General features: G+C 45.3%; 1 pseudogene; it reads left to right on the top strand.

The window, feature by feature from the left end:
* Nucleotides 1-207: 207 nt before the first annotated feature.
* LOC134731043 (putative gustatory receptor clone PTE01) lies at nt 208-5,359 on the top strand (annotated as a pseudogene).
* Nucleotides 5,360-17,094: the final 11,735 nt, after the last annotated feature.

Raw genomic sequence — 17,094 nt, forward strand, 5'->3', positions numbered from 1 at the left:
CTCTAGCAGACCTGACCTCCGGGACCAGGCTTGGGCATCAGTAGACTGGGAACTATACGTGGATGGGAGCAGCTTCTTCAACCCCCAAGGAGAGAGAGGTGCAGGGTATGCAGTGATAACCCTGGACCCTGTTGTTGAAGCCAGATCATTGCCCCAGGCCACTTCAGCCCAGAAAGCTGAACTCATTGCTTTCATTGGGGCCTTAGAACTCAGTGAGGGTGAGACTCTCAACATTTACACTGATTCTCGGTATGACTTTTTAACCCTTCAAGTACATGGAACGTGATAGAAAGAAAAGGGCCTATTGAACTCTGGGGGAAAAGACAGAAAATACAAAAAAGAAATCTTGCAATGATTAGAAGCAGTATGGAAACCCCACAAGGTGGCAGTTACGCATTGCAGAGGACAGCAGCGAGCTTCCAGCTTGCTGGGTTTGGGGAATTCCCGCGCTGACTCAGAGCCTCGAAAAGCAGCATCTGCCCCCTTCTGGGCATCAGTGCTCCCTCAAGCACCTGACCTTGGACCTGCTTCTTTTAAAGAAGAAGAGGAATTTCTCCAGGTAGACGGAAGAATAATTGATGGAGGAAGGATGGATTCGGTTACCAGATGGGAGAGTAGCTGTGCCACAGCTGCTAGGAGCTGCAGTTGTACTGGCTGTGCAAGAAACCACCCATCGAGGTCAGGAGTCACTGGAAAAGTTGTTAGGCCGGTATTTCTACATCTCGCCTTTGTCAGCCCTTGCCAAAACGGTGAGGCAGCGGTGTGTTACCTGCCGACAGCACGATGCGAGGCAAGGTCCAGCCGTTCCGCCCGGCATACAAGCTTATGGAGCAGCCCTTTTTGAAGGTCTCCAGGTGGAGTTCACAGAGGTGCCAAAGTGTGGAGGTAACAAGTATGTACTAGTTCTTGGGCGTACCTACTCTGGGTGGGTGGAGGCCTATCCAACACGAACTGAGAAAGCTCGTGAAGTAACCCCTGTGCTTCTTCGAGACTTGTTGCCTAGATATCGACCGCCCTTACGGATCGGCTCAGACAACGGGCCTGCGTTTTTGGCTGCCTTGATACAGAAGACAGCAAAGGCATTGGGGATCACACGGAAACTACATGCCGCCTCCTGGCCTCAGCGTTCTGGAAAGGTGGAGCGGATGAATCGGAGTATCAAAAACAGTACTATTGTCTTCCCCGCTGGATATTTAAAACAACACCACAAGGGGCGTCAAACCACCTGATAAATTTGAGGGAATATTATCCTCTCCCCAGCTCCCCCGGCCCCGGATATTAGAGATAATAACACAGGGGTGATGTACACCCACTGCTTTATTGGGAGTAATATCATCCTCTCCCTTCTTGGATATAAGGAACAATATCACACTGTGAGTGTACGCCTGTCGTGAAATTCAATGGAATGTCATCCTGCGCCTCCCTAGATATGACGAACAATATCACGAGGGATGTACAACTTCTGAGATATTGGGAGTGATATCATCCTCTCCCCCCTGGAAGTTAGGGACCATATCACAGGGGTAGTGTACACCCTCTGGGATGTTGGGACTAATATCATCCTCCCGCCCACTGGATATTAAAAACCATATCACAAGGGTCTTGTACACACACTTCGATATTGGTATGAATACCATCCTCTCCCTCTTTGGATATTCGGTGCCATATTTCAGGTGGGGTTTACACCACCTGCAATATTGGAAGTAATATGATTTTCTCCCCCGCTGGATATCAGAAACAATATCACAGGGGGTTGTGAACAACGGCTGCGATATTTGGAGTAATATCATCGTCTCCCCTCACAATCATTAAGAACAATATCGTAGGGGTGGGGGATGTACACTCCCTTTCATATTTGATATCATCCTCTTCCCCCTGGATATTAGGAACAATATCAGGAAGGGATGTACAGACCCTGCGACCTTTGCTGTCATAGAATTGTCTCTCCCCTAGATATTAGGAATAAATGTCACTGGGGATGTGAAGAGCCCTGCGATATTGAGAGTAGTATCATCCTCTGCCCCTATTCATATTGGGAACAACATCACGGGTGGGGTGTACTCCCTCTGTGATATTGGGAGTGAAATTTTCCTTTCTTCCCCTGGACATTAGGAAGGGTATCAGAGGGGGAGGGTGTACATTCCCTGCGATATTCAACATAACCTTATCCTCTCCCTCCCAGGGTATTCAGAACAATATTACAGGAGGGGTGTTCACCCCCTGCGATATTGGGAATCATATCATCCTCTCTCCCTGTGGATATTAGGAAGAGTATCACAGAGGTGTGGAAACCATCTGCGGTACTGGGAGTAATATCATCCTCTCTCTCTCTGAATATAGGAAGATTTTCACAAGAGTGTGTACACTCCCTGCTATATTGGGAGTAAGATCATCCTCTCCACCCAGGAAATGACTAACAAGTTCACGGAGGGGTGTACTCCCCCTGCTATATTGGGAGTAATGTCGTCCTCCCCAAACCTGGATGCTAGCAACGAGATCACAGAGGGGGTGTACACACTCTGCGACATTGGAAGTAATATTATCCTCTCCCCACCTGGATACTGGGAAAGATACCACAGCGCGGGTATATGTTTCCTTTGCTATTGGGAATAATATCATTCTTTTCCTTTCTGGATATTAGGAAGAATATCACGGGGGTGCTGTTCAATTACTTCGATATTGGGAATAATATCATCCTCTATTTTCCTGGATATTGGGCACAAAAACACAAAAGGGTGTACAACCCCTGCGATATTGGGACTAATAGCACACTCTCCTTCCCTGGATGTTAGAAAACAGTATCATCAGGGCTGAACACCCCCCGCGATAATGGGAGTCATGGTTACTGTTTCACAGGCCATTTGGAACCATATCACAGGGGGTGTTTATAAACAGGGGTGGTTTACACCCCGTGTGATATTGGGAGTCACATCATTCTCTCCACCTCCGGATATTAAGAACAATATCCTGGCGGGAGCTGTTACGCCCCCAGTGATATTGCGGATAATGTCATCCTCTCCTTCCCTGGAAATTAGGAACAATATCAAAGGGGGGTGTATACCTTCTGTGATATTGGAAGCAATATCATCCTCTCCCCCGCTGGATATTAGAAAAAATTATCACGGTGTACACCCACTGTGAAAAGAGGAGTAATATCTTCCTAGGGTGTTACGAATCATTTCACAGTCTGTACACACATGGTGTACACTCCCTCTGATATTAGGAGTAATATCTACCTAGGAGATAACAAATAACATCACAGGGTGTACACCCACTTTGATATTAGCTGTAATATTTTTCTAAGTTGTTACAAATAAGATCACAGGGTGTACCAACATGGTGTACACTCACTGTGATATCAGGAGTCGTATCTCTGTAATATATTATGAATAATATCACAGGTTGTACACCTACTGTATTATTAGGAGAAAGATCTCTGTAGGATATTACAATTAAGATCACAGGGTGTAGAGCCACCGTGATATGAGGAGCAATATCTTTCTAGGATATTACAAATAATATCACAGGGTGTACATCCACTCTGCTGTCATAGCTAGGGTTACCCGCCACCACTCCCGGCTAATTTTCTTTTTATTTTCACTGGAGACGGGGTTTCACCACGTTGGCCAGGCTGGTCTGGAACTCCTGACCTCAGGGGATCCGTCAGCCTCGGCCGCTCAAAGTGCTGGGATTACAGGTGTGAGCCATGGTGCTGGGCCAGGAGTTATAGATTCTATTCATTTGGAAACCCAGCTCCCATTTTTGAGTGTGCATGTACTTTTATGAAGAAATGATGTCAGAAAACCGAAGGATGATAATAAATATGAAAAGTAACAGGCATGTGAAAAGTTCTTCCGATTGAGAACTATAAGTTTCGATTTCGTTTTCAGATAATGGGGTCCTAGCTCTTGTGTCATCCTTTTACATATTCTACATCAATGGAAGTTGTAGCACCGTGTCAGAATAAAGTAGAGTGTTTTTCACGTCTTCTTATTTTCTTTCAATTAGACTGAGATCTTTTTCTAAAAGAGAGAAGGACATTTTCATTGCATTGTATTTTTTCTGAAAAGAGTAGGCCGTATTTTACTGAGATCACGGATTTTTTATATCTAACCTTTTGGTCTTCTAATATTCTTCAGTGGATTTTCTCTAAAGTAGTATGTAGAGAAAGCCTCGTATAGCAAGAAAGTAAGTCACGTAATAATTCTGAGATTTTTGGAATTGTCACAACTGAGAAACATTGCTGGTGGTGTATGGTCCGCAAGTTTGAAGATGTTCCTTGTGAATTGCTTGCATCCAGCATTAAGGGCTCGTTTTTATCTTTTGTGTTTCCAATCCTCTTTCCTTCTCAAGGTGTCCAAGACACACAGAGCCACGAAATCTCACAGGTGTCTGAGAAATCCTCCTCCTGGGACTCTCAGAGGATCCAGAACTGCAGCCAGTCCTCGCTTTGCTGTCCCTGTCCCTGTCCATGTAAATGGTGATGGTGCTGAGGAACCTGCTCAGCATCCTGGCTGTCAGCTCTGACTCCCCGCTCCGCACCCCCATGTACTTCTTCCTCTCCATCCTGTGCTGGGCTGACATCGGTTTCACCTCGGCCACGGTTCCCAAGATGATTGTGGACACGCAGTCGCAAAGCTGAGTCATCTCTCATGCGGGCTGCCTGACACAGATGTCTTTCTTGGTCCTTTTTGCATGTATAGCAGGCATGCTCCTGACTGTGATGGCCTATGACTGCTTTGTAGCCATCTGTCGCCCTCTGCACTACCCAGTCATCGTGAAACCTCACCTCTGTGTCTTCTTCGTTTTGGTGTCCTTTTTCCTTAGCCTGTTGGATTCGCAGCTGCGCAGTTGGATTGGGTTACAATTGACCAGCATCAAGAATGCGGAAATCTCTCATTTTGTCTGTGACCCCTCTCAACTTCTCAACCTTGCCTGTTCTAACAGCGTTATCAATAGCATATTTATATATTTTGATAATACTGTGTTTGGTTTTCTTCCCATTTCAGGGATCCTTTTGTCTTACTATAAAATTGGCCCCTCCATTCTAAGGATTTCATCGTCAGATGGGAAGTATAAAGCCTTTTTCACCTGTGGCTCTCACCTAGCAGCTGTTTGCTGATTTTATGGAACAGGCATTGGTGTGTACCTGACTTCAGCTGTGACACCACCCCCCAGGAATGGTGTGGTGGCATCAGTGATGTACGCTGTGGTCACCCCCATGCTCAACCTTTTCATCTACAGCCTCAGAAACAGGGACATACAAAGTGCCCTGCGGAGCCTGCGCAGCAGAACATTCGAATCTCATGATCTGTTCCATCCTTTTTCTTGTGTGGGTGAGAAAGGGCAACCACATTAAATCTCTACATCTGCAAATCCTGCCCCTTAGTCACATTATTTTTGTGGCTTGATGGCTTTTATTCCGTTCCGCATTTCCTTTGTGCATATTGCTTTCTTCGTTATGCCTTTAACTGGAATGGGTGAAGATTCTGGGATCCTTGGTTTAGCAGAAACCTCATGACAGAATCCTCTATACCTAGGTGGCCTCTTTTAGTTTCTGAGCAATAACCCTGTCATCCAGGTGGAATCACTACCATCTTTTTATATACACGAAGTCCTCACTTCGTTTTGGAATTCCCTGAAAACGGACTTTATGGAAACAATGTACAGGAGGTCCTCCAACAGCATTGGCTGTTCAAAGTCGTGTAGTTATACTGTTGATGAAAAATAAGTGGTTTCTCTATACATAATTTTGCTTCAAGGTGAAGTTTCCAAGAGACTTTCAAAGATGTTAAGTGAGGACATACTGTACATCAAGTCCATATCCTCTTCCACAGTTCATGTGGAATTTGTTTATAAACTGCTTCTAGAGAATCTATTTAGGCAGGTTCTGTGGAGAGATCCATGTCGCCGTTCCTCAATCTTGGCTTTGAGTCAAATCACCTGGGGCACTTACAAATGATGAGGCCTGGGTCTCAATACCTGAGATTCTGATTTCCTTGCACCTGTTTGAGTGTGTGGATTTTTTTTTTTTTTCTTTTAAAGCACCAGAGCTGGCTCCAATGACGAAGTTCTTAGAGGCATCAAGCTCCAATGAGTAAGAACAGAAATTAATTGTAATATGATTTCTTCAAATATTATCTTCAAATGCATTGTCCATCAACACCATACAAATGTTTATTATGCTGTTTTTTCTTACCATTTTGCATTTTCTATTCCTTTCTTTTCCTTTTTTTTTGAGTCAGAATTTCACTCTTGTGGCCCAGGCCACAAGACCGTTCAATGGCACGGTCTCGGCTCACTGTACCCTCTGCCTCCCATATTCAAGCAATTCTCTTGTCTCAGCCTTCCAAGTAGCTGGGATTACAGGCATGCACTACCATGCCTGGCTAATTTTTTTTTTTTTTTGTACCGTTAATAGAGACAGTGTTTCTCCATTTTGGTCAGGCTGGTCTTGAACCCCCGACCTCAGGTAATCCGCCCGCTTCCGCCTCTCAAAGTGCTGGGATTACAGGCATGAGCGACCGCGCCCAGCCACCACTTAGCATTTACATTTTACATTTGTGGTAGATGTAGATTTATACACACATTGATTGCTGCTTTGTTATACACTTGCATATACATAAGATGGGAAATAGAAAAGAATAAAATGGGCACAGTATCCCTGAAGTTTCACATTCCGAGACATTTTAAAAATATTTGTTTTTCAGAAATTTGTTTCAATGAAGAAACTGTGGTATACACACCCAGTGAAGTATTATTCAGCCTAAAAAGGAAGAAACTCCTCTCCGCTGCAGACAAAATGGATGAGATTGCAGGCCTGTATATTAAATGAAAGAAACCCGGCATAGAATGACATATATTTCATGTCCTCACTTCTACGTAGGAAGAAAAAAGGAAACATTGGCCCGGTGTGGTGGCTCAGGCCTGTAATCCCAGCACTCTGGGAAGCAGAGTCGCACGGATCACTTGAGTCCAGCAGTTGGAGACCCGCCTGGCCAACATGGTGAAACCCTGTCTCTACGGAAAACACAAACAATAAGCCGGGCGTGGTGACGCGTGCCTCTAGTCTCAGCTTCTCCGAGGGCTGAGGCCCAAGAAGCGCTTGAAATCGGGAGGCGGAGATTGCAGTGAGCCTGGATTGTGCCTGTATACTCCAACCTGGGCAACAAAAAGAGACTCCATCCCACACACACCTACACACAAAAGGAATCTCAGGAAGGTGGAGAGTATAAAGTTGGTTAGCAGATGCTAGGAAGAAAAGGGGTGGGATAGGGAATGAAGACAAATGGATAATTGGGTCTCAAAATACAGAAAGATGGAATGAGTGAGTGCTAGTGTTTGATAGTACAGTATGACAATTTTAGTTCACAAGAATTGCTTGCATATTTCCAGATGCTTTGGTAAGAAGCTTCCTAACTTTCTCATTATGATGGTTTTTAAGCTCTTCTATTTCTGCTCTTGAAATCATGCTGGTTTTTTGTTTTTTGTTTTTTGCTTTGAGATGGAGTTTCGCTCTTGTTGCCCAGACTGGAGTGTCATGGTGTAATCTTGGCTCACTGCAACCTCTGCCTCCTGGGTTCAAGCGATTCTCCTGCCTCCACCTCCCGAGTAGCTGGGATTACAGGCATGCGCCAGCACGCCCAGTTAATGTTGTATTTCTAGTAGAGACGGGGGTTTCTCCCTGTCGGTCAGGCTGGTCTTCAACTCCTGACCTCTGGTGATCCGCCCGCCTCGGCCTCCCAAAGTGCTGGGATTACAGGCGTGAGCGACCGCGCCCGGCCCATGCTGTATCCTTATCTTTTGTCTGTTGTTGTTGTTTTTTGCTACGGAGCCCAGAAAGAACTTCTCACCTATATGTTCACATGATTTTTCACATGAGTGCTAAGAAAGCTCATTGGTGGAAAAGCAGCCTTTTCAAGAAATGGTGTTGGAGAAACTTGATTTCCACATGCAGAAGAATGAAGGTGGACCCTATGTCACACCAGGTGCAAAAATTAACACAAACTGGATCAAAGACCTCACCCCAAGCGCTAAAAGTATGATACGCCTAAAAGAAAACATTGGCCACACTTTCATGACATCAAATTGGGCAATGTTCTCTGGGATATGACACCAAAAGCATAGGCAACAGAAGTAAATTAGATTCCTTGGATTACATCTAAATGACAGACACTTTTGTGCAGCAAAAAACACTTTTAACTGAATGAAAAGATAACCCATGGATTAGGAAAAATATTTGCAAAGCATGTATCTGAAAAGAGGCTGATATCCGTCATATATAAAGAACAGCTAGAACTAAACAACAAGAAACCCAAAGCATCCCATCAACAATGGTCAGAAGACTCGAGTAGACGTGTCCCTAAAGAAGATATTGTAATGACCAATAAGCATCTAAAATGATATTAAAAATCACTCATCATAGGGAAGCGCAAATCAAACCAAGAATGTGATACCACACATTAGGATGGATATGATAAACAAACAGGGATTGGTGAGACTAGAGGGAAGTAGGAATGCTCGAATCTGATCAGAGGGAATGTAAAACCATGAAGGAACGGGGAAAATAGTATGGCGTCTACTGGAAAAATTAGAAACAGAATGATCAGATGTTCCCGCAGTTGCATTTGTGGGTACCTACCAAAAAGAATTAGAAGCCAGGAGTGGAAGACAGATTTGTGTACACCCATATTCATAGCAGCATTATTCACAACAGCCAAAATGTGGAAGCAACCCAAGGGTTCGTGGACAGATGAATGAAAAAACACACTGCAGTTCCTACATACAATGGAAGACTATTCAGCCTTCAAAAGGCAGGCACTTCTGGCCAGTGCGGTGACTCACGCCTGTAATCGCAGCGTCTTGGAAGACCGAGGTGGGCGGATCACCTGAGATCAGGAATTCAAGACCAGCCTGGCCAGCTTGGTGAAACCCTGTCTCTACTGAAAATGAAAAAAATTAGGGGAGAGTGGTGGCGTGTGCCTATAGTCCCAGCTACTAGAGAGGCTGAGGCACAAGAATCGCTGGAACCCGGGAAGCGGAGGTTGCAGTGAGCCTAGATTGTTCCACTGCACTCCAGCCTGTGGGACAGAGTGAGACTCCATGGAAACACAAAACAAAACAAAGTCAAACGAACAAACAAAAACAACAACAAAAAAAGAGACAGGGACTTCTGACGCAGGCCGCAACATGGATGAAACTTGAGGACATTTTCGTCAGTGAAATAAATAAATCCCAAAAGGATAAACAGGCCCAGGCTCAGTGGCTCGCACCTGTAACCCCAGCACTTAGGGAGGCTGAGCCAGTCGGATCACTTCAGGTCAGGAGTTCGAGACCAGCCTGGCCAGTATGGTGAAAGCTCGTCTCTATTAAAAATACAAAAATTAGCTGGGCGTGATTGCGCATGCCTGTAATCCCAGCTACTTGGGAGACTGAGACACAAGAATCGCTTGAACCCACGATGTGGAGGTTGCAGTCAGCCCAGACCATGCCACTGCACTCCAGCCTGGGTGACAGAGAAAGACTCTGTCTCCAAAAAAAAATTAAACACGGTATGATTCCACTTATCTATCAATTGTCTAAAGTAGTTAAACTCATAGAGTTGCAAACTAGAAAGGTGGCCCCCAGGTGTGGGCGAGGGAAAGGAATGGAGAGCTTGGTGAATGGGTGGAATTTCCATTTTGAAAGATAAAACTGTTCCGGAGACGATGGCGGTGATGGTTGCTAAACAATGTGAACATACTTCATGTCGTTAAACTGTAAACTGAAAAAGAGTGGAAATTGTAAATGTTTATACTGGCCGTTCTCTATGAACTAATATGTATTTATAATTTTTAATATTTATACGTGGTATATTTTCTCATAATACAAGACGGAAATTGCAGCAGTTGGATGTTTAAAAAAAAAAGAAAGAAGCGAAGAATACCCACCAGCTTTCTCCTGATTAGAGGAAGAGCCCCAAAGCTTCTATAGACACTCACTTGTCTCTTCTTCTTCTTGCAATATTATGAGGAAATCCTTAGAGGTTGGGGAACTTGGGCGACTTTGGCTAATGAGGAGCTCTGTGCCTTGAGCCCCCCAGGCCACAGAACAGTAAATAGTAGGTCTGTGCCTCCCGCCCTGCAGTGTGAGGTTGCGGTCCTGTGGACTGCACTCCCGTCACCTTTATCAGCGGTCTGATGTCTCACCCTGTCTTCCTGCCAGCCTTGAGGATGGAGTCTGAGCCTCCATGGTGCACCACGCAGGGAGGACAGTGGACATGTTCTCTGTGGTCATGGCCCAGCAGAGGGAAAGGGCAGTTCAGTGAATGTAGGCAAAAGAAAGTGAGATCAGACACTTACTGTGTGTATGTAGAAAGGAAAGACATAAGAGACTCCATTTTGAAAAAGACCTGTACTTTCAATAATTGCTTTGCTGAGATGTTGTTAATCCATAGCTTTTCCCCAGTCACTTTGAACCAACCACTTTGACCCAACCTGAAGCTCACTGTTATGCCCAGACCGTTAGTTCCCCAAAGAAGACCACCAGAGTCCAGAGTCAAAGTCAAGCGGCAAGGATCTTTACTACAAGTTCGAACCTGGTCCCTCCATTCCACAGCATACAAGAGGGCCCTGAACAATGCGAGTGTTTGCTTTTTATAGCCTGAAAATTACAGGGGAACAAAGGAATTCTTTTGGTTCCCGCTCTTACAGTAAAACTTTGAACAGCTGTCCCCTTATCGGAGACTTTCCTGGTGGTGTTTGTACTGGGCTCAGGAAGTTTGAGAGATATATGGCGATATGTGGTGGGATGGGAGGATGGGATGTGTTTGTACTGGGCTTGTTTGTTTTGAGCCCAGGGTTGAGGAATGTGCCCGGCTCCTTTCATTCACAAAAGCATGTGTTGTATGAAATCAATGTTTAAGGGATCTAGGGCTGTGCAGGACATGCCTTGTTAACAAGATGTTTCCAAGCCGTATACTTGGTAAAAGTCATCGCCATTCTCTTGTCTCAATAAACCAGGGGCAAGATACACTGTGGAAAGTCGCAGGGACCTCTGCCCTTGAAAGAGGCTTATTGTCCAGGGTTTCTCCCCATGTGATAGTCTGATAAGTGGCCTCATGGGATGAGAAAGACCTGACCGTCCCCAAGCCCGACCCCCGTAAACGGTCTGTGCTGAGGGGGATTAGTCAAATAGGAAAGCCTCTTGCAATTGAGAGAGAGGAAGGCCTCTGTCTCCTGCCTGCCGCTGGGAACTGAATGTATCGATATAAAACTCGATTGTACATTTGTTCAGTTCTGAGATGGGAGAAAAACCGCCCTATGGTGAGAGGCGAGACGTGTTTACAGCAATGCTGCCTTTTTATTCTTACTCCACTGAGATGTTTGGGTGGAGAGAAACAGAAATCTGGCTTAAGTACACGTCCAGTCATAGTACCTTCCCGTGAACTTCATTATGACATAGATTCTATTGCTCACATGCTCGTTGCTGACCTTCTCCTTATTATCACCCTGCCCTCCTACTACATTCCTTTTTGCTAAAATAATAAAAATATTAATCAATAAAAACTGAGGGAACTCAGAGCCTGGTGCCGTTGCAGATCCTTGGTATGCTGAGTGCCGGTCCACTGTGCTCACTGTTGTTTCTCTATACTTTGTCTCTGTGTCTTATTTCTTTTCTCAGTCTCTCATCCCACCCGACTAGAAATACCCACAGGTGTGGAGGGGGAGGCCACCCCTTCAAGTGAGTGCTGAGGGGCGGTCGGGAGCCTTGTTTGTTTCCTCATCCTCAGGACAAACAGGAGAGTGCGGTGGGTAGATGGGAGGAGACCAATATGCAACTATCTGCTCAGCAGACTGTGGAGTTTCTGTTCTTCGTTGTGCTGGGGGTCTCAGAAATCTTATTCAAAATTTTGCTTTCCTCCCCCACTGGTTGTCCTTTTCATAGACATCTCACCCATGATAGCAGGGAATCAGTCCCTCTAAGCTGTTCCCTAAGAACAACAAAGAGATTATGAAGGTGATGATGAGGATAAAGAGGATGACGACAGACACCATGGCATCATGAACCCTTACTGAAGGCTTCCTAAAGGCCAGGCTCTGAGCTCTGTCTCTATGCAGCTTGTTTCATTTCATCTGCGTAGTCTCTACGTTATTAGTGCACATTTCAGGATGATTTTACAGACTAGAAAAGGTGCAACGGATTTTCATGTAGCTTGTACCAGATCACGAAGTCAAAAAAGGCGAAGTCCAATTTGAACCAGTCAGTCTACGTCCAGACACATGGCATATGGCCAGTCCTCTCCCTGCATCCAACCTGCCCTGTCTAATCCTTGTCACTCTGGTCGATGCCCCTGCTCACTGTGCCCTTCCCTTTGGGGGTTCCTTGTAGACCACAGCTAGGCCAGTGGGTGCCACAATCACTGTGTCATGTATAGAAAGAGCAGCTGAGATCACATCATGGATTCCAGAAAGAATTGGCACAGGATCATTCGGGACGCATCTCTCCCTTGCCCCTGTTCCTGGCTTTCTTTACAGCTCTCGACTTCCTCAAAGGAGTCATCAATTCGGAGTTTGGCTTCCATTCCTACTGAGGAAGCTGGAAAATATTTCAAAAATGCTCCTCCGATGTGCTTGTGGTTAAGACCTCTGAGCTCTGCTTAAAACTTTTTGAAGCTGGGCGCGTGGCTCACGCCTGTAATCCCAGCCCTTTGGGAGGCTTAGGCAGGCGAATCACAAGGTCAGGAGTTCGAGACCAGCCTGGCCAACATGGTGAAACCCTGTCTTTACTAAAAATACAAAAAAAAAAAAAAAAATTGCAAGGCATGGTGGCGTATGCCTGTAATCCCAGCTACTGGGGAGGCTGAGGCAGAAGACTCCTTTAAAGCCGAGAGACAGAGGTTGCAGTGAACCGAGATCACGTCACTGCACTCCAGCCTGGGCAGCAGAGCAAGACTCTGTCACAAAAAAGTAAATAAAAATTACGAAGAAAAGTTCTTGGATGGGCTTGGCAAACTTTTAGCCATTAGCTCACGTACCACTTTGGAAGGGCATACCTTCAGTCACTTCACCCTTTAATCTCTTTGCTCAAGACTAAAGTTCTGAGAGGAAGTCTAATCGGCTAAGTTGTGTCCATGTGGGCAGTGCAGGAAAGGATGCAGTGGGTGGCGGCTCCAGGGACGTCTTTGGCCTCCATCGTGGGGGAGTAGGCGCCTGGATTATCCACCCTAAGAAATCTGGACAAAGGAAAACGAGGTTCTCTGAGGAAGGAGACATAGAGCCCAAGGAGCTAACCAAGAGACAAATAGTCATCCTGTCTTGTCATTTTCTTTTACACATGTGTGTACATTATCTTACACTTATCACTTTGTTTTCTTTCTCTGCTTTAATTGCACCCTGTTGCCAAAAGTTAAAATAAAATGAAAGTATTGAGATAGCTCAGTAAGTGGCTTTTGGTCAATTGCCTTTTCCTATAGTGAACAGCTGCCCAAACGATTGTCTCTGTCACTGTGCAAATTTGCAACCGTTTGCAGGATCACTCGCAATCCCCCATCACAGGGCAGTGTTACAGCACAATTTAGTTCAGTGTTTTGCTCTCTGCAACAGGAAGGTTCTCATCCATTACAGGATGCAGTAAAAACAGGGGTACCATAAGCAACCACCTCTTTCCTCAACGATGTGATGAAAGCAAAAGCCAAGTAGCTCCATGTATCCAACTTAAAAATATAAAAATTACACCTGTGGGCTGCAGTTGGAGCTATGGCGGCGGCAGCTGTCACTGGGCCTAACCCGAGGTGTGGACCTGGGGACTCCCCAGAAGGGCTGGAGGCAAAGCCGGCCAGCAGCTCCTAGTGCAGGGCCACCAAGCCCATGCCTAGCTGGAACTTCAGCCGGCAGGCAAGCAGCATGCATAGCCCCATTTCTGGCTCACGCCTCTCCCTCCACACCTCCCTGCAAGCTGAGGGAGTGAGCTCCAACCTTGGCCAGCCAAGACAGGTGCTCCCACCGTGCAGCCGCGGGCTGAAGGGCTCCTCAAGTGCCGCCAAATTGGGAGCCCAGGCAGAGGAGGCACCGAGAGTGAGCGAGGGCTGTGAGGGCTGCCAGCATGCTCTCACCTCTCATAAGGAGTGATTAATCTGAGCTTCTCCAGAAAGTCCATTCCTGGTAGGCACTGGGAATAAGAAATCTCAGAGTATAAAAAAAAATCAAGTGGTAGCACTTTTGTGAATGGCTCCAAAATTAGATCCTTTATCTTTTTTTTTCATGAAGCACAGTTGCCCAAAACACGCTTAGCCTGAGATGAAGCTCATATTAGAGAAAGGTTCTCTCTATAGCATTATGTATTACTCGAATGAGCATTAAAAAGAGGAGATGGGACATGCTTTCTCTAGCTATTATTACCTGCAATATAGAGTTGACATACACAAGTTCATTATTCCATTATGTTTTATTCAGCAAAATAACTTTAATGTTGAAGCTTAAATTGAATTCGTTAAAACATCTTTGTCTCCAGCATAGTGTACCTCAAGTGTCTCCTTGGTGCCTGAATTTTCTCCAGAATTATAGTGCTGAAGCTATGGAAATGGTGAAATTATATGCAATCTGCAAAACAATGTGGCTATAATGTGGCAATTGGCCTTCCACATAATTAAAGGAACATTTCCTCATCAGAGCTGTTCCATCAGAGACCCAAAGGCTATCGTTGTACAAATCACCCACTTAGGAAAACCTTTATTCCCAGTAGCCTATAAAAATCTGGTTATGCAAACAGATTTGCTTATTCAGTAACATTAATGGCTTCTCATAGTTAAAAAGTCATCAATGTGATTGACCTATAATCTGTTTCCTCCGTGACCAAGTGCCATTTTTATTTTGACAGTTAGGAGCCTTTTGACTCTTTCACAGCTGGCATGAAGGCACAGGGAGGGAAATCTCAGAAACCAACAACCTGTGTATTCCCAGACTGTTAATCAATAGAAAATCACTTCAACTGGATTAGGGTCTTGTACCTGGCAGAAAGGCTCTTATGGACATTGGAATTGGATTTTTACACTTGATATGACACCTCCTTGAGTCAGATCAGATTCGTGTTTGATAGACTCTTGACGAAAAATTGCTCCAGGATCTGTGCAGTAGCTAAAGCCTTTTTGTTGTTGTTGCTGTTTTAAGAGCAGCATTAAATGTTTTCATGAAGACCTTCCCACCAGTGATTTTATTGGGAATATGATCTTTAGCTCTGGTCCTGAATAACTCACACTGAGGAAACCTCTAACAAGTGTTTTATTGGAAGATGTCTGATGGATGGTTGGTTTTAATAACAAATCTCTTCCCTTTTTCTGTCCCCTGTGTTCTATTCTCCTTTCTCTACACATTATTCTGGGAGGATTCACCTATTCCCAAAGTCCTTTCCTCTTTATTTCCATTCCAGAGCTCTCTGTATAACTCCAGGCTGATGAATCCAACGGCCCAGTTGTTATCTCCACTTGGCTGTCTTTCTTGCATTGACCTCATCTTACCTTGCCTCTCCTGATTTCCTCTTCTGCCTGGGCTCACCACATCAGATTCACACCACCATCCACCCAGCTTCCAAAACACCTGGACCTCCTCCTTCATTCCTCCCTCTTTCTCAGTCAAGTTAGTCTACTGTCTCCTCTCCATCCTCACTGCCACAGCCTTTGTCCAGCCAACCATCTTGTCTCACTTGGTGTATTGCAGCCTCCTACCTGGTCTACTCACGTCCCACTCTCTTCCAGCCAGACTGCTCTTTTGATAGCACAAAGTGGATCATTACTCCCCTGCCTAAAAACATCTACTGTCTCCCTTTGTCTACAGGATAAACACGACAAAGAGCCTTTAAGATTTGGCTCCAACTTACCTCTGTATTGGTCACTTTTTATAATTATATGAACATCTCTCAGCTCCTCACCCTCTCACGTCTCGATTTTTGCACATGCTCTTCCCTCTGCTGGGAATGATCTTCCACACCTCTCCTATCGACCTGGTTAGTTCCTACCATTTTCTAGTCTTCAACTGAGGAGTCCTGTGGTGGAGAAGGATTTCTCACCACCTGATAGAGTTTGCATGCCCACCCACCTCCGGGCTTTTATTTATTTATTTATTTTTTGACGGAGTCTCTCTCTGACCATGCAGGCTGGAGTGCAGCAGAGCGATCTTGGCTCACTGCAGTCTCCGCCTCCCGGGTTGAAGCAATTCTCCCACCTCAGCCGTCTGACTATCTGGAATTACAGGTACCCGCGACCACATCTGGCTAATTTTTTTGTATTTTTAGTAAAGACAGGATTTCACCATGTTGGCCAGGCTGTTTTCGAACTCCTGGCCTCAAGTGATCCACCCACCTTGGCCTCCCGAAGTGCTGGGATTACAAGCATGAACAACTACACCTGGCCAATCGGGTGCCCCTTCTATTTGCCCCAATTGCCCCAGGCATACTGTCACCGTAACTCTTACCATTCTGAGTTGAAAATGTTTTTGTTTTTTTTTTTTTTTTTGCTTTTTATTTCTCTCATTAAATGCAAAGCTCATTGAAAAGAGGACAGTGGTTGTTCACTGTTGTACTCCTAACCTTTGACTCAGTATCCTGAGGTTGGCTCTAGAGCTGTGCACACATGTTCAGACATTGGAGCACATCTTGTCTAGCACCTCTTTTGAGGTGGCTTAGAGAAAAGTCAGTAGGTACTTCCCCAAGGATGAAATAGAACCTTCACCTAAACCAGTTCTTCAACTTCAGCCTGCATTAAAATCCTCTGAGAGCCTGTTAAAAATACAGTCTCCTAGAGCCCACTCTTCAAGAGTCGGTGAGTTGCTTCATCATCAAAATATATACAGAATTCAGCCAGTCTTCAGCGTGAGCCTGGTCTGAGCCTCTGTGGACTCCCACCTGCAGAATGTCCCTGCTGGTCTCCTTGCTTCTGCTCTTACCTTCTTATTACCCATTCAAGTAGCCAGGGTGATACTTTTTTCAAAAATTTTTAAATTTGTTTGACATGAAGTCTCACTCTGTTGCCCAGGCTGGAGTGCAGTGGTGCTATCTCAGCTCGCTGCAGCTCTACCTCCTGGGCTCAAGCCATCCTCCCACCTCAGCCTCCTGGGTAACTGG

This window comes from Pan paniscus, chromosome 7 (assembly GCF_029289425.2).
Source record: "Pan paniscus chromosome 7, NHGRI_mPanPan1-v2.0_pri, whole genome shotgun sequence".
Classification (NCBI taxonomy): Eukaryota; Metazoa; Chordata; class Mammalia; order Primates; family Hominidae; genus Pan; species Pan paniscus.